Genomic DNA, 18,697 nt, shown 5'->3' on the forward strand with positions numbered 1-18,697 from the left:
TACATCTCCACAGCAAGCAGTTATACATCTCCACAGCAATCAGTTATACATCTCCACAGCAAGCAGTTATACATCTCCACAGCAATCAGTTATACATCTCCACAGCAGGATGTTGATTGCTGGTAGGTGTCCAAGCGGAGGGATGGTTTCATCCCACGTACGTGGAAGCCTCAGCAGATCAGAGATAGAGAGAAATTCAAGTTTTACGCCCTCACGGCAAAGCCATTAGGGGCGTGTTCCCGGGTTTTAACTAATGAGATACACAAGTGTATGCGTGTTTAGGTGGTATCAGCCATCTGCACTTATGGCAGAATGGCCGAGGTCTTTTACGTGCCACTGTGGGGAAATGAATACCGTCTCTGGGTCTGCACATAAAGTTGACCTGTGTCCGTCCCGGCCCGGATTCGAACCAGCGACCTTTCGATCACAAGTCCAGTGCTCTACCACCTCAGCTACCCGGGCCCCCGAGATGAGAGATAGTGAGAAGAAGTGCTTTCATAGGAAGCTAGGGTTGCGCCTTTAAGCGACACAGTTAATGGCTGCTTCGCGGGGAATACATACAGACAAAAATCTATATTAATGCCAGACTGCATGTCGTCCGGAAGTTGCGCACGCAAAACAGACACAGGGAGAAGGAAAGCGAGAGCATATACCTGTGAAGCAGCAGATCGTAAGTTTTGGTATACGAAACAATATACTCTTCAAATTCGTATAATTTTAAAAGAAAAGATAACGAAACAAAAAGCATCAAAATCAGTGGCAGAACTTAAGTTTTGGTATACAAAACAATAGTGTCTTAAAATTCGTGTACTTTAAAGGAAAGACAGCGACTGAGACGAAAAAGCATAAAACATGGCAAAGTTCCTGCTACTCCTTCGCAATTATATCTGCTTTGTTCTGCTGGTGTACAGTTCTTCTTTGAACACATGCTTGTCTCAAACTGTAAAGGACTACGAGAATATAGCGCTGTACAAGCTCAACTCCTACTTGTTTGAAAGTGGTTACAACCCGCATGTGCGTCCTGTCCTTAACGCGTCACAGGCCACAGTGTTGTATGTGACGCTTAACCTTCTCAGCCTTCGTGACGTCAGCGTGAAGGAACAGCGAATGACGCAGAGTGTCTTCTTTGAAATCATATGGACTGTAAGTTGAATGCTTCGTACACTTGTGGGCGTGAGCGAGTACATGATGAAAGTGTCTGGCTTAATTTATATCTGCATGTAGAGAGATCTGTCATATCATTATCATAATTATCATGGATGGATGGATAGATAGATGGATGGATGGATAGATTTGTGTATAGAACGGGCACTCAGTCGACCCATATTGGTTTTGGGTCGAACAACTGTTGGGCTCTGGGATAAATGTATTATTTCACTGTAATTGGATTTCATCTTGTGTGTGTATGTGTGTGTGTGTGTAAGTGTGTGTGTGTGTGTGTTTGTGTGTGCGTGTGTGCGTGTGTGTGTGTGTGTGTGCGTGCGTGCGTGCGTGCGTGTGTGTGTGTTAGTATGTGTGTAGGTATGCGTGTGTATGTGTGTGTGTATGTATGTGTGTGTGTGTGCGTGTGTGTGTGTGTGTGTGTGTGTGTCAGTATGTGTGTGTCAATATGTGTGTAGGTTGTGTGCGTGTGTGTGTGTGTGTGTGTATGTGTGTGTGCGTGTGTGCGTGCGTGCGTGCATGCGTGCGTGTGTGTGTGTGTGTTAGTATGTGTGTAGGTATGCATGTGTATGTGTATGTGTGTGTGTGTGTGCGTGTGTGTGTGTGTGTAGGTGTGCAGGTGTGTGAGTGAGCTGTTGCGAGAAGGCCAGGGGCGATTAATAAGTGTGCATTGTTATCATTTATTATGAAAAACAAACCAGTCAGGCAGTCAGTATGTCAGTCAGTATGTCAGTATGAGTACTGTCTGTCACAGGACGAGCTGCTAACGTGGGAGCCTGCAGACTTTGATGGTGTAGACACCATCTTCATCCCCCAGAAGAAGATCTGGGTCCCCGATCTGGCAGCGGAGCATTACGTGGGAGACAGTCATCAGACACTGGGTCAGTGTCACCACGAAGCATGCTGCGTACAGCTTCTTTCACTTTCAGTTTTCTTCTGGTCTGTGTGTGGATAGTATGGGGGTATACGTGTGTGTGTGTGTGTGTGTGTGTGTGTGTGTGTGTGTGTGTGTGTGTGTGTGTGTGTGTGTGTGTGTGTGTGTGTGTGTGTGTGTGTGTGTGTGTGTGTGTGTGGGTGGGTGGGTGTGTATTCTTCTTCTTTTTCTTCTGCGTTCGATATTCATGGCCGTCATAACATGTTGAGTCTTGAGTCTTGAGTTATATCTATGACGGCTTAATAGCGCCAAAACTAATTTTCACGAGAAAATTACAATTATGTTAATTGTGAAAATTACAATTATGAATTGTGTACATTACTCATTTTCACGTGTTAATTACTACTTTCAAGTGTTAATGTCTAATTTGGCTCGCCTCCTGACGGCTTACTAGCGCCAAAACTAAAAATTAGTCATTTCCACGCGTTAATTACTAATTTTCATGTGCCTCGTGACTGTGGAGGTTAAATGCGCATGCGCGACTGTTACACCGACCAGAGCGAAACATCCTTCGATTCAATACTTTTCTGGTCCATAGTTCTTTAGTCCGATGCAATTTAACAAAAAGAGCTGAGCGCATTTGTAGATAACCGTGACATACATAAATGCGCATGCGCGACTGTTACACCGGCCAGAGCGAAACATCCTTCGATTCAATACTTTTCAGGTCCATATATAGTTCTTTAATCCGATGCAAATTAACAATACGAGCTGAGCGCATGTGTAGATAACCGTGACGTACAACTGTCTGCCCGACAACTCTGAGACACGTCACAGTGTTGTGCGATGACGATATGCTATCTGTCACTGAAAATACACCACCGATAACTTACGTTCAACTTCAAGCGCGATTTTCTTAAAATCACAATTTTCGTAGCATGCTTTGCGGTTATATGGATATTTTCAAAACTTTTCAACCGATTGTCATAAAATTTGGCACGATGTTTGTTCATGTATTGTTTTACATTTTGTTCCTCTTCATAAGTATTCTGAAGAAAGTTGTCATTTTTGTTACGGTTTTTGGCTAACGTAAGTGTAGCCTATGCGATCGTAACTTTGTCTGTCTGTGCGTGCGTGTGTGCGTGTGTATGTCTGTGGAAGAAACTTTAACATTTGACTAAACACCGAAATACTCATTTCACCTGGTTATTTTTCAAGCACCATCTTCAAAATATTGAAGCAATGATCAACACTGTGTCGGCATGTGTGTAGTTAAAGCGTGTATCCAAAGAAAACGGGTGGTGGGGGGTTTTGAAGGGGTACAAGCAGTTGACTGGTTTCTGTCGTGTGTGGTATGTAGACCAGGTCACGTGTCAAGACCAGATCAGGGGTCGCGAGAAGGATTGTGGTATAGATTCACTTCTCCAGTTCTCACTTCTGCATTCGCCGATTCGGGGAAGACGATTTCATGTTGTTCGGTTTCTAAGCTCCAGAAAAGTAAATAAAGAAGCTACCAAAGGGAGATTTCCTACAATTTGATCTGCACAGCGTTTTTCCAATGTCCACGCGAGGAAGAGCTGTCGAAAGCGCAGTTTCGATCTGGCAGCCGTATCCCGGTAAGTACAGAGACAGATCTAGTGTCTCCCACTCTGATAACGTGTCACCTACTGTTAATCCGTTTTGTTTTAATTTCTTTTTATTTCAGTAGACACGAATGTCAAACACAGTGCTAGGCAGTCACCTCTAGTGAAATGAGTTGATCTAAAGTGCCTGTAATGTTTGGATGTCTTTAATTGTTCGTGGTTCGATTTATGTGAATTTCAAGACTTGCAGTAGAGTCTCAAGTTAAGTTTACTCTGCCCGAAAAAAACTGTCCATCATTTACTTGAACATGCAGATATAAGGAAACGGAATGAATCTGTTCTCAAAGTCAAAATGATCACGATTTTTTCCTCAGATTCAAAACATGCACTGTCAAGTGTCATGGTTTTGTCTGTACAATTTAGTAAGTCTTACTCTTACCTTGCAACAACTTCCTTGAACTTGAAAGACAGTTTTTGAATGCTAGATCTGTATCGCGTTTGATTCCAGACTCGATTCTCTCTTTGATTGTACTGTTTGCTGTTTACGCACTATCATGATTCGCTATGTAACGTTTGGTAAGCTTACCTTGCAACAGCTTTCTTGTCTTTGTTGGCATTTTCTTTCAAGGCAGTACAACGTAAGATTAGATTCTTTCGGACAGAAGGTAGAATGTGAGTTTTGAGACAACGACAGTCGTCCAAAGAAAGCTTGCTGTGGCATTTGTTTGTAAATAATGGTACAGTGATTGTACAGTACATGTGTCACAGTGATTCTGTATTTTTCTGCGGTTGATGTGGTTTCTTTTTTCCTCTCTTGTTTTTTCCCTCCTGAGTTGATCGTTATCATTTAAACAAGACCCTCAGAGAGTACCTCCGTTGCTCCTTAAAATGGAATGTGAATAGTGTGTTGGTTGTGTTGACCGTCAGAATTATTTTAAGAACCAGGCTGCTGCAGTCAGTTGACATGTTTCGCATATTGTAGGGTTACCATGCTGCATATATAGGTAAAGTGGCTTGTATAACCTGACTATTCTGTTTCAAAACACTGTTTATATTTGTGTAGGTTGTAGTCATCATAACTAATCGCATTTTGCCATTTGTTTCAGAAAGGAGGTTTTAAAACCTACACAAGATCGACGCTATGTCAGATATGCCTCAGCCACATGAAGACTTCCGAATTTAGATCAACTCGGCATGGTGACAAGTCTTGATGAAAAGTATGGGACTGAGGACAGCAGTGGAAAAAGTGGCCACATGCCAGGTACCTATTGCTTAGTGTCTGCAGTGCAAAAGACAGATAAGCTGATGGTAGATTTGCAAATGAACACAGTGCCCTCTATACTGCTGATTTACGACGGGCAAGCAACAATTATGCTGATGTAGTTTAAATGTGTGTCTGTGTGTACGTGCGTGCTTGTGCGGTTTTGTGACGGTATGTTTGTGTGTGTGTGTGTGTGTGTGTGTGTGTGTGTGTGTGTGTGTGTGTGTGTGTGTGTGTGTGTGTGTGTGTGTGTGTGTGTGTGTGTGTGTGTGTGTGTGTGTGTGTGTGAGGATTGCACAAGATCTCATTCAAGGACAACTGCACCAACAACAAATACACAGTCATGTTATCTGTTTGCCTTCTTTTGAAAATTATACATGGAGTTGATATGACGGATGCGTTAGTTTTAACTCTGTGTGTGTGTGTGTGTGTGTGTGTGTGTGTGTGTGTGTGTGTGTGTGTGTGTGTGTGTGTGTGTGTGTGTGTGTGTGTGTGTGTGTGTGTGCGTGCGTGTGTGTGAGTGTGTGTGTGTGACGGAGTGAGTGAGTTTGTGTTACTGTTTGTTAATGTCTTACGGGAGCCTTGAAGGCTTCGCCTCTTGTTCTATTTGGTACTTGTTTGGGCTGGCCAAAAATAACCTGTTTGTGCATTTGTCAAAAAGCTGGAGGAACAAAACGCAGAGGAGTCATTTTCTGACACTTCAGCCAAATCAGGTGACACTCGGAGGAATAGTTTTGATCACATGTGTGTAACGCTACTCCGACCATTAACGTTGGCGCCACAACACTTGGTCCTAAAAATCTGATATTAGCCTATGACATGTCACGCACACATACATAAAACACGCACGCAGTCTGTCACGCAGTCTGTCACGCAGTCTGTCACCCACGACTCAATAACAATCTTGCTCTTTCGACTACAAAACACACGTTGACACGAACAGTAGATTAAGAACGTTTCTTACAAAAATCAAATATACATAGATCAAACATAAATACACACACAACTCACTAACTAACCATGCAACTCTTTCTTACGATAACATCCACAACAAAACAATTTAAGTCTTAACATAAATTTGGTTATGACCTGGTTCAGCTGAGACCTCCGTAAGACAATCGGAAAAGATAATTTGGTCGCTTTTCTGTAGAAAGTCAAACCTACGATAATTCAAGGGAGTTAAACCTCCCTACTTCCTTTTCCGTCTTGAACGCAGCGCGAGAAGACGTGTTTTTCGCGGACGAAAATTATATCGCCTTCGTGTGATATTTTTGGTCAACATCGACTCACTTGACGGTATTGTACGGTGGTATTTATGTTCATAGCGTGTTGTCAGCCTATTATTTTAACAATAGTTTCAGGTGTATGAAAAATTTAGTTGAAAGTACACACAGCATGCTTCTCAGTCAGCGTACTTCTACTGGTACGCCACCTTCACTGAAAAACAGAATTGTCACGAATGATATTTTCTTTATGGTATGGTACGTTGCCAAGAAAGTCCCTTGCGTGTTGCAAGGTTATCAACTTCATAACTGGTGTGTGCGGAAAGTTGTTTTTCATCAGCATTATGTTAGTAATTCAACAGATCTAGATGTACGGGAACGTCATCAAAATTTTACGTCACGCGTTTGCCAGGATCTGCGGGGCAACGTACTTTTTCGAACATTACAAAAGTCGCGGGCTGGTCTTTGCTACCCGTTCGACCATCTAGAACACTGTTTTATTTGTGTATCGATGTATATCGCTGTATATATCCTGAGCAATCCGTGATCAGAAGTATCATTGGTGGTATCGTGTGGTATTAGGCCTAAAAAAAAAAAAAAGGTGTGGTTACGGTAACCCGACCTACCCTATTTTTAGGGGCCGATCCTATAACTTTTTATTACATTTGTCAAAAGAAGAAAAAAAACGAGTGCAAAAAACGCAATGAAAGCGAAAGCGCCCGTGTCGCACACTTATTTCCCTGTCAAGTAGGTTTAATTTGTACACATTAGAAAAAAAAGAAAAAAAAGAAAAAAAAAGAAGTGATTGCCTACCTTCCTACCCTATTTTTTTTGGCTATGTTACCGTAACCACACCTATTTATTTTTTTGGCCTTATGATGGTTCTGTAGGATGAGTCAATGATTTTTTTACAAGTAAAAAAAAAAAAAAAAAAAGTAACTATTGAAAACACATCTTTGGTATGTCCAAATGACTAATCAATTGAAATAATACATAGAAATAAGAGTTAATTTAAAAAAATCTTTCTCAATTTTTTTTTCAAAACGCGTCACTCCGAGGGCGTAACAAAACTAAAGGCACCAATGGTAGTGTAGCTACACAACAATGTGTAGTATAATATGCACACTGGAATAAATAACTCCAAAATTGAATTTGAGGATAATTGTTTTTTATTTGAACAAAACAAAATTTAATGTCAAAAATTCGAATATTTACACACACACACACACACACACACACACACACACACACACACACACACAAAATAATGTCTTTTTTTGTCCCTCCAATGAATGTGCTGTAGAGTCTTCAGCAAGATATGGAAAATCAAAAGAAACATTTTCAGTACACTTTTCAACAACAAAATCACAAATATATTTACTGGAGAAGACCTCAGAAAAGGGAGAGAACAACAGGGGGAAAAATGAAGAGTTACATGTCTTGGGCGATTGGTTTGTTTTCAGTTATCTACAAAGACAGAAAAGAAGCAAAACCAAATATGCTATTTTAATTATGCAACAATGTGTGCTTTCATATGAAGTTTGTACTGAATGACACTCCACGATCAAATGACCCTTTATTAAAAAATAAAAAATAAAAATATAAAAAAATCAGATTTGCACGTTCCTCGAAGATGGCGGAAGGTCAAGGTCAAGGCCCAAGCCGTCTTTTCAGACAAACAATTATGTCAGATCGAAACTATCTAATTACCGAAATTATCAAATTTGGACACGTTATGGAAATATTTATGCACTCCCATTCATCTGTATCGATCAAATTAATGCTAAGGCACCTAAAAAATGCAACCACTAGCTGGTTAAAGGTGGTTAGTTGAAAATATCCATGTTTTACCTGGGTTAATCGCTCTTGTAAAAAATTACACAGCTTAATCCGGAAACAGGCTTTTTTATCACATGCACCAATGTATCCTCGAATTTTATTGGGCCTTTTTTCGGTTCGTAAACCAATCAATTTGCTGCTTTCTTTCCACAAAAAATGCCACCGTGGCAACTCATGACAAGGACGCCACCCGGGATAACTCTAACCGGAAATAGGTTAGACAACTCTAGCCCTTGGCGCATGCTAGGTTCTGTTTGCATTCCGATGCTAATATTTTATCATTGGAATGAATTTGAAGAATCGGGCATCATGCACAATTCACAGTCAATAGACATGTGTGTGCTGCTGCTAACAAGGCCCGATTCAACATTCTTAGATCGAACTGATCAAAAGATGAAAGGAAGCCAGGATTAAATGTAAATCTATCATCAGAAAGGTCCGTTACGGCATTCTTAGCCACCGCGTATGTCTTTTAACTTATATGAAATGATCAAAAGAGGTGAAGAAGTTGGCCAAATTGTAGATCTACATACTGCAGCGCGAGGCGATTCGTAACTCGGAGCAGATCATTAGTTACAAAGGGATAAGGTGATTAAACCTCGTTTTTCCCGCAACACCGGAACTTTGCACAGTGAAGGTATTTTCAATTCAGTGAATATATTAACAGGCGGTGAGAGGTGATTTAGGGTGCAACTTAGGGCGCAATTTTGACATTTCATTTCGCGCCAGATCTAGCCCTCGATATAAAAACGTTGACAGTACGTTCTGTGACGTACACGACAGGCACTCGACGTCACAAACAGAGGTAAATCAAGCGACAGAAGGAAAACCGGTTTGCGGGTAGCTTTAAAGGCCCAGTCTGCCTCAATATGTTTATTAAATGACCCAGTTCGATTAAATGGCTTTTTATTTTGCAGCCCTCGCAAAATATCCGCGATATTTGTTATTATGTTTGGAACATCGCAAGAAGCGGCTAAGCTGGTTGCCAGTTCCTGATTCCCGTGGCTGCCAGGGTGGCACTCATTATTTACCCGACAAACAAGGTTCTAATATCAACTCCAGTTGGGGGAAGGAGTTTATGCTTGTATTTAATTTGTATTATTCCATCCCGAAGGCAGGCATACCACCAGATTTAGCAACGTTGCAGTGTCCGCCAAAGATGCCGGGAGAACAGCGGTATATGTCAACATTCAATATTATCTTCACAGATACAAGCAGTTTGAAGTCCAAGGACACCTCGACACAGACGCACTGCAGACCATGTCCCCCCCGGTATATGTCAGTTTAATATCTCCACAGATGCAAGCAGTTTGAAGTCCAAGGACACCTCGACACAGATGCACTTCAGGCCGTGCCCTCCCCCCCCCCCTTTTATGAGGGGGACCCAAAATAGATTCATCTCAGCACATTTTCTTTGTGTGTGTGTGTGGGGAAGTCTATCTCCCAGCAACATTCACAATTTACTCGTCATTCATGTTGATGGCTCATGTCTGACCAGATATCAGTTTCAGGCCGTATCGCAAAAAGGCAACCAGTCCATTTGATGGAGTTTTCATCCAACCTACCCAGGAACAGGACAGCCAGCGTTGCAGTCCCGATACAACCATAAAAAGGGAGGTGTTTGTCTTTGGTCGTTCGTCAGACATAAGACAATGTATTGTCCACAAACAAGCAATGGATGGAAAAGTATAGTTCATCTGCCCTTTAGCAACCAGACAACATAATTATGACAACAACAAATCGCAAATCAGACCAAGTATAAACATCTAAAATGCAATTAAGAGAATGCTTGCGCCCACACACAACCAAACAAACGTATATGGGTCCCGGTTGGGACAAATAAGACCGTCATCAATATTAACCTCATTTGTTAAAAGAACTGATTAAAACAGGCAGACACAAACCAGTATGCGGCTGGAATCTCTTGTTAGAGAGGTTTTCTAATAATCAACTCTTAGTTTCAGGTATTCTCGTTCATGGGTCAAGTTGTATGGTCTGGATAAAGACGCACCTTCACACTATCAGGAAGCACCTCTGCATCCCCCACTCGTTGTCAGTCCAGGCCTGCACAGCTGTAACGTGTTTCCACTACTATGAGACAGCAAAATACACATTTTACAGACATTGTGCAACATTTTGGAGCGATTGGCATATACTCTGTCTTGATCCCAAGAACTAATGGTCTTACTTTGACAAATTATGGAGCTGCGCGCAAGCATCATAAATGCCGTGCAAGGGGCTAATTGGTTCTGGGGGCAGAAGGGGACGTGCCCGCGCTCTGTTGGAGAAAGTGGACTTTCAGGCACAAGGTAGCGCGGATCTCGCCGAGGCAGACCTGGACATAATTCCAACGATGGGGAAGGGGTCCAACTACAATCATCTACTCTGAACGTTAAGAGCTTCTTTTACATAATAACATATGCATTGTTCCTTAACCTTTAGTAAGCTGTCGACACATTTGCAAAATTCATTGATTTTAGAATTTCGAAGCGAAATGTTCCAAAATTGTATAAACCTGACATTGTTGTTTTGAGATAAAGTAAAAGTTGTAGACAGCGTACTAGAGTTACATTAGGGCACAGGGGTGGCGGAAACTGGCTCTTACCAAACTTTTGAGAAAATATGGAATAGCCAGTTTGATGGCATAAGTAGACATGGCTAATACAAGTAACTGTGGCTTACATAAAATGTAACATAGGCTTTAGCCAAGAAATTCAATGTAGACACCTAAATACAAAGGTGTGGTTGCGCAAAGCGCACCAAATACCCAGGATTCTGGAATGCCCGAACGCCGATGTATGCGGAGGTATGAACGGATACTGGGTCCCCTAGTTGTTGACCTTTTCTCCATCTACGAATGGTAACTAGGATCAGATCGCATGCTGGCATACGACTAGAATCTGAAAGGGTACATTTCCTTCAGCGGCCGTATGCACGCGGGGCCCGCTGCCAAAGAGCCGGAAGTCTTCGTGAAAAAGAGGGTGCGTAGGGGGTAAAAGAATCAAACAGTTCGTAGAATACGAAACTACCTCCGGTCCTATTACGGATTAGGCTTCTTCAGCTTTGGGGGGATAGGGATTTTAAAAGCCATGCCTACTGCCGCCTTTGTGCCCTTATTTTGCCAATCTTGCTTTATAGCTACTGGATTAAAATCCCGTCGAAGCTGTCATCACTCTTAAGTCAATTTCATTGGGTTGTTGCTGCATGCATGGAGTGGATGCAAGAACATCTGTCTGTTTGAAGCTGAAGTCTGGTCATAAAACAATTTAAGTCTTTACTTAAATTTGGTTATGACCTGGTTCAGCTGAGACCTCCGTAAGACAATCGGAAAAGATAATTTGGTCGCTTTTCTGTAGAAAGTCAAACCTACGATAATTCAAGGGAGTTAAACCTCCCTACTTCCTTTTCCGTCTTGAACGCAGCGCGAGAAGACGTGTTTTTCGCGGACGAAAATTATCCCACCCATCTCACCGCGAGAGTGATGGCTTATCCTGCTCCTAGCAGATGCACTGATGACAACTTCCTGGGATGAATTAGCTTGAATATGTATGCAAGGGGGTAGTTACGTTGACCAGGTTACTAGTTATCTACTATGTATGTGTCGAAGGGGTGTATGTGAATGCAGGGTGGGTTGCCTCGGTCAGAATATGGGTTATCACATATTAGGGCCAGAATATGGGTTATCTCCTATTCCTGTGCCAAGAGGATGTGGGGGGGGGGGGGGGGGGGATTATGTTGGCCCGAATACGGGTTATCGCCTATTCAGGTGCCGGGGGGGGGGGGGGAGATTATGTTGGTCCGAATACGGGTTATCTCCTATCCAGGTGCCTGGGGGATGTGGGGGGGATTAGGATGGCCCGAATAAGGGTTATCTCCTATTCAGGTGCCTTTGGGGTGGGGGGGGGGGGGGGGATTATGTTGGCCCGATTACTGGTTATCTCCTATTCTGGTGGGGGGGGGGGGGGGGGGCTGGGCTGTTGGACAGAATATGGGTCATCTTCTCCGCTTTCAGGTCTTCAAGGTTTGGGTTATCTCCAACCAGTTATACATGTTTTCTTTTAGTGTGTACATTTACTTGTCTGGTACTTTGGCGCAGTAGGCAGCGCTTTTTAATTGCACTGTCACAAGCTATTATAAACTCTTCATAAGTAGACATGGCTAATACAAGTAACTGTGGCTTACAAAAAATGTAACATAGGCTTTAGCCAAGAAATTCAATGTAGACACCTAAATACAAAGGTGTGGTTGCGCAAAGCGCACCAAATACCCAGGATTCTGGAATGCCCGAACGCCGATGTATGCGGAGGTATGAACGGATACTGGGTCCCCTAGTTGTTGACCTTTTCTCCATCTACGAATGGTAACTAGGATCAGATCGCATGCTGGCATACGACTAGAATCTGAAAGGGTACATTTCCTTCAGCGGCCGTATGCACGCGGGGCCCGCTGCCAAAGAGCCGGAAGTCTTCGTGAAAAAGAGGGTGCGTAGGGGGTAAAAGAATCAAACAGTTCGTAGAATACGAAACTACCTCCGGTCCTATTACGGATTAGGCTTCTTCAGCTTAGGGGGGATAGGGATTTTAAAAGCCATGCTTACTGCCGCCTTTGTGCCCTTATTTTGCCAATCTTGCTTTATAGCTACTGGATTAAAATCCCGTCGAAGCTGTCATCACTCTTAAGTCAATTTCATTGGGTTGTTGCTGCATGCATGGAGTGGATGCAAGAACATCTGTCTGTCTGAAGCTGAAGTCTGGTCATAACAACAAAGATTAACTAGTATTAAAGCCAATAACAACAAAGAATAATTATTTTCCTTTTAGCGCATCTTTCACACCTCTCACTTTCGCTCAGTTCACAATGACGTTATAGTTCCTGCACTTTTAGCTGTTAGGACGGCTTAGGCTAATGTTACCATGAATGCGTATCCGAAATCGTCCATGAACTTGGGTTAATGAAGCCGTAGTGCGAAGCGACAGGAGCCATCGGTGACGTTTGTTTGTTTGTTTATTTGTTGCTTAACGTCCAGCCGACTACGCAGAGCCATATCAGGACGAGGAAGGGGGGATGAAGGGGGCCACTTGTCAAGCGATTCCTGTTTACAAATGCACTAACCCATTACTTGTGTCCCAGCAGGCTTTAGTAAAACTAAATTAATACCTACTGGAAGATTACCAGTTTCCAGTATGTTAAAATAGGCTTAACCTATCTACTGCTGGACTTACATCAGAACACTAACAGATTAAACTATACATGAATCGCGAGACAAGCGGAAAGAGAAGAGATTTTTGGAAAAAATACAGGTGAATGAGCAAGAAGGCAGAAAAAAGAAAAGAATTCATGAAGAAAAAGAGAGCATGACAGGAAAGAGGAACCAAAAATCTACCTAACAGCAAACTAGAAAGCTCCTGCGGTTCCAAAAACAGGAGGGGCCTTTAATTTCATAACCGCAGTGCCCCACTGCGGGACATCGGTGACGTCAAGTCCTTGCCAGGCGAGCAGTGCCGTCGTCGAAAGTGGAGCAGGCAGACATCTCTTCAGTAGTAGGCCATTTCAAAGCCTCCGCATGGTAAAAAAAACAATCTGGAATGGTGAACGCAAGACTTAGTTCACAGTAACGGTAACATCGCCCACCAGTCCTTATAATTTAACAACCAAGTGCAGGATTAAATGGACATAACTCTTTACTCTCACTCTCATGCATCTCGAACACACATACCAACGGATTTCCAAAACGAACTCACAAATTCATACCGTTCAAGTACAAAGTTGCAAACACGCACGTGCACACTGCATGTACATTCCGCCATCTTGGACTGACCGGTTTTCATAAGTCAATAAACAAATCTAAGCCTGACAATAATTTAACTGTAACCCACACAACATAATATTTAATGATTACATACCACATCCTGGTTGCATTGAAGTAGCCATACATATCCCCTGCCGTTGATAACAGGTTTCCGGCGTCTGCTCTACGTAAACAGACCCTACGTTCAACGAAGAACGGATTCGCTTGGAACGCAAGCTTTCTTTCCTCGGCTAAAGGCCCGTCCATACACTCCCGTCCGACCCTGTCCACATTTGACTTATGCTCAAAACGGCCCACGTGGGAGCGCCGTAGCGTGCCATGATCGCGAAGCGTTATTTGCAGAAGAATAGCGCGTGTTCTAATTTCTATGACACAGACATAGAACGACGGAAATTTGACCAATCAGAGCAAACCAGAGCGATGACGTCAGCTGCTCGCGGCGCGGCAGTCGAATGCAACTGAACGGTGACCCGCTCACTGATACCGCGTTGTGAAAAAAATCGTCGATGTGTGGCCACTCGGCAAATCCCGCGCGACGCACAAAACGGCCTGCGGCGCATGGAGCGTAAAACGGCGTCCAAATGTGGTCCCCGCTTAAAGGCAAAGAACGAATGAATAAAAAGGAGTATCTACGAGCTCAAATTTAACTCTGAGTTCACCTTACAAAATACAAGTAAAACACACGTGAAATACCTGAGCACGAGCTCCACGAGACACTTGAAGTTAACCAGCGTCTACCTGTGACAGGTGAAATAGAGGAACACAGGCGCTCCATAACAATACCTTTAACACCACAGCATAACAGTATACTAATATTAAAGCCGCTTGTGACATGACATTGTTTCCGCGGAAATCATAACGAACTTTGCACCCTGCATTCCTGAATAATTCAAGTTTATCCCATGACCTGCCTCTTTGTTTCTGTTAGCTGAGGAGGTGATTATTCTGGATAATCCATCACAACCATATGGATAATCCATCACAACCGAGTCTCGATCTCACCTGTCATTGGTCATTGCCTTTGATCTCAGAGTACAATTGAATAATTTATAGAGGTCATCTGCATATTTATCGTTAACTCGGGGACTACTTTCTTCAGAAAAACGATTGAGATATTCTGCGGTATAAAACTCGAACTCACGTTTAGCTAACGATCTACATACATTTTAACATTGAAGAAATAAAGAAAACAACAAAGAATACACATAATCTGCTGGGGTGAAAAGAGCTGAGTGAAGATTATGAGTTGGCCGAAGCGGTGAGAGAGAGAGAGAGAGCGATAGAGAGAGACAGTGATTCAAGGCGCACAACTCTTCATAGGCAACCGCTTAGATCAATCCCGACAACACAATCCTGATTCAAAATCCTGAGCGACGAAATAAGAATTAAACTAAAACAGTATGCTTACAGTTTTGTTCATTTGCTATCGCTTTTAGAGCATTGATTGCTAAATCTTGTTCAACAGAACAAGGCTGTCCCATCTGTCGTCTGCTGCAGATCTCTGTCGTTTGCTACAGAATCATCGGCTATTGATCAAGTTGACTAGCAACATGGAAATTGCCACTTACAAAGTTGGAGATAAGGTTAAAATAAAAGGTGGCGAAGAAGATCGGATCTTGCGTGTGTTATTTTTCAATTTTAAAGTAAACAACGGTGTCTAGGTGCAGGTCATGCAGGCAGATAGATTTACAAGTTTTGACCTACATTGAATAGACCAGCAGAACAAAACTACCGCAGTACAGTACAGATAGCTTACTGGCCTCAGACTGAACGACAGACATCAAAGTAAGGCTCACCTAGATGACGATTGAAGAAGTAAGTAATCCAAATTTGAACACTGAAGCACAACAGCTCAAATAAGCACAAATTCAGCAATCATCCTCATCGCTTGTAAAATCACACACGCGTTTTTTTGTTTTTTTTGGCGAATGCCTCTGACAACTGACTTGGGTCACCGACTGAAACCGGCCGGTAACTGCACAGTTTCAAATGCATTGAACTGCGCAATCTCTGTAATTCGTTTTCTTAAGCAGTATTGATGACTAAATACAAAAGCAGACGTTTTACCAAAAAGACAAAAAGGGACTCGTTTCGCACATGAATTTGAGGACACGATTTGCGGTCGCTGAAGGTTTGGCCAGCAGAAAACAGGCACACGCAGAGTTTGTGTCAAAAAGTGGTGTTTTTTAATGAAAACGTCAGAGTAATGGGATAAAAAGCTTACACACCTCGTCCTAAATATCGTGCACATTTTCCCTCGGGTAGATTTTCAGGTATCACAGGCTCGGTAATACCTGAAAATCGACCCTTGGGGAAATATGCACGATATTAAAACTCGGAGTGTGTAACCTATATATGTACCGTGCAAGTTTTGTGCAAATCGGATTGCCGGTTTTCTAGTGTGTAGCGCGAACACACAAAAACGCAATTTTGCGCGAAATCCATGGGGTTTCCTTACCTTAAGTGTGTCTTGTATCATGTACCCACTAGTCATTGTGCATTTTAGTTAATGGACTGATGATGTCATTTGTATGGAGTCGACGCACGTGCGAGGATATGTATGTGTGGGAGGGGGGGGGGGGGGGCGCGGGAGATGGAAGCTTGCTGTATGTTATGTAATGTATATATTGTGTGTGATACGTGGAAATGTGATACTATTTATTTGCATGTATGATACAGGTACAAATGTGATAATTGTAGGCTTATACTAGTGATTACTGTGTGTGATACATGAAAAGTGATATGAATGCTGTTTTTATATGTTATACTCTTACTTTCTCCCAAGCGCAAGACAAATTCTTCTATGAAAATTGAAGCCAATAAAATTTGAGTTGAGTTGAGTTGAGAGATTTACCAGATCTTACCAGGCACAGTGATAGCACAGATCCCCTTCCCCCTCCGCCGTTCGTCTGTCCAGGTGACTAATGTGTGTCTTATCTACTGACCAGGGCACGACAGGCTGCCTGTGCAGGTGTATAGTGATGGCACAGACCCCCTTCCCCCCTCTGCCACCCCAACCCCCACCTACCCCCTTCCCCGACTACCTCCATATCAAGTGCCTGCAGTTCGTCTGTCCAGGTGAATAGTGTGTGACTTATCAACTGACCAGGGCACGACAGGCTGCCTGTGCAGGTTCATAGTGTCGGGCTAAGATACTAGCAGGTCTCACATAAGTTTACCTGGGAGATCCACCCTTAATCCACCAGGCGGGCGCGGCCAGGATTTGAACTCACGACCTTCTAAGTAGGAGGCCGATGTCTGATACGCTAGGCCACTGCGCCCGACCGTCCAGGTGAATAATGTGTGTCTTATGAACTGACCAGGTCACGACAAGCTGCCCGTGCGGGTGAACAGTGACGGCACAGTTACGTGGGACCCAGACCTTACCATCCACACCTCCTGTGCCGTGGACATCACGTACTACCCGCAAGATCAGCAGGTGAGGATAATTGACCAAACGTAAAAAAACCAAGCTATTTTATTCACAAACTGTGTGTGTGTGTGTGTGTGTGTGTGTGTGCGTGTGTGCGTGTGTGTGTGTGTGTGTGTGTGTGTGTGTGTGTGTGTGTGTGTGTGTGTGTGGTTTTGTGTGCGTGTGTCTGTGACCGTTTGTCTGTAGTCTGTGTGTTTAATTATTGCCAAAATGATCTCCTTGAATATGTCTACAAAAAAGACACTTCATTCCACACTCTACGTGATCACACTGTATTATCAAGACACGAGGGTTTGGGGCCCATTGGCCAGAGGTGCACGAGACAGTTACCAGCCGCGGTGTTGGATTGATTAAATTAAGATTTGTTGTGATTTCAACGAATCAGACCCCGCGGTTTGTTCTCTCCCGTTTGGGTGGCACCCACTTTTGGGTCATGCACCTTGGCCCTGAAGTCTTTGGACCCTCTAAAACTCCGCTTAACCTCTGAAAACTCTATGGACCCACTAAACATTTAAAGCGTGGGTCCTGAGACCATCTTTGGAGCGTTCGTGGGGAGCACTAACTAGTCCTATCTCCAATTCTGCCCTAAACAAAAAAACACAGGAGTGCCCGTGGACCATCTACCCCTGGTTGATGGGCACTGCACAGCTGAGGTTCGCCCCGCCCCAGGGTGTCACGGGCTTCAGTGGGCCGGACGCCAGGCTGAACGTTGAATGGGACATCGTCCGCGTTGTCAACAGCACGTGTGATTTCTACCATCGCAATGTCAATTGGAGCTGCATAAAATACGAGTGAGGGATTTGGTCACGCAAGTGTAGCGTATACAGAGATAGACTCGAGTGCAGTGTGTGTGTGTGTGTGTGTGTGTGTGTGTGTGTGTGTGTGTGTGTGTGTGTGTGTGTGTGTGTGTGTGTGTGTGTGTGTATATGTGTGTGTGTATGTGTGTGTAGGGTGTAGGGTGTGTCTCTGTGTGTGTGTGTGTTCTGCTCTCTTCGTTGATTTGCTAAAGCATTATTTTGATGTGATTCACCATGACCTACTTCTCAGGAAACTCGCACTATACGGCCTTGGAAATGATACAATGATTATCGTTAATCAAGTGTTTTTCTCTCTGACCGAGTACAAGCTGTGTACACCAAAGGCTCTATGTCTAGAAGTTAGTAAACACAAAGTGCTAGGTGTTATTCTTGATAACGATCTGTCGTGGAATTATCACGTTCCAGGGGTATGTAATGTACTTTCCAAAAGGCTTTACTTGTTGTCCAGAATAAAACACTTCTTGAACAGGCATGGCTGGCAGCTTGTCTTTAACGCTCACATTCAACCAATCATTAATTATGCGTCAACATTATGGGATTGTGCGAGTGCTAAAACTCTTAAACCTTTATTTAGTTTACATAAAAGAGCATTCAAGGCGAATGGTGGCTGCTGGTTAAGATCATTTACGAATGTCCTGCGACCATGTCCGGATCATTACGAATTATTGGCTAATTCCATTCGCAAGGCGCAGGCAC

The 18,697-nt window shown here is 43.2% G+C and overlaps 1 long non-coding RNA gene across 1 annotated transcript in view; it reads right to left on the bottom strand.

The window, feature by feature from the left end:
• The window catches only part of LOC138978394 (uncharacterized), a 237,124-nt gene extending 223,972 nt beyond the window's left edge, over positions 1 to 13,152 (bottom strand). Inside the window, exon 1 of the long non-coding RNA XR_011459672.1 lies at positions 12,932 to 13,152. This is a non-coding gene — a long non-coding RNA (uncharacterized lncRNA). The remainder of the gene's footprint in view (positions 1 to 12,931) is intronic.
• Positions 13,153 to 18,697: the final 5,545 nt, after the last annotated feature.

The sequence above is a fragment of the Littorina saxatilis genome, linkage group LG10 (assembly GCF_037325665.1).
Source record: "Littorina saxatilis isolate snail1 linkage group LG10, US_GU_Lsax_2.0, whole genome shotgun sequence".
Lineage (NCBI taxonomy): Eukaryota > Metazoa > Mollusca > Gastropoda > Littorinimorpha > Littorinidae > Littorina > Littorina saxatilis.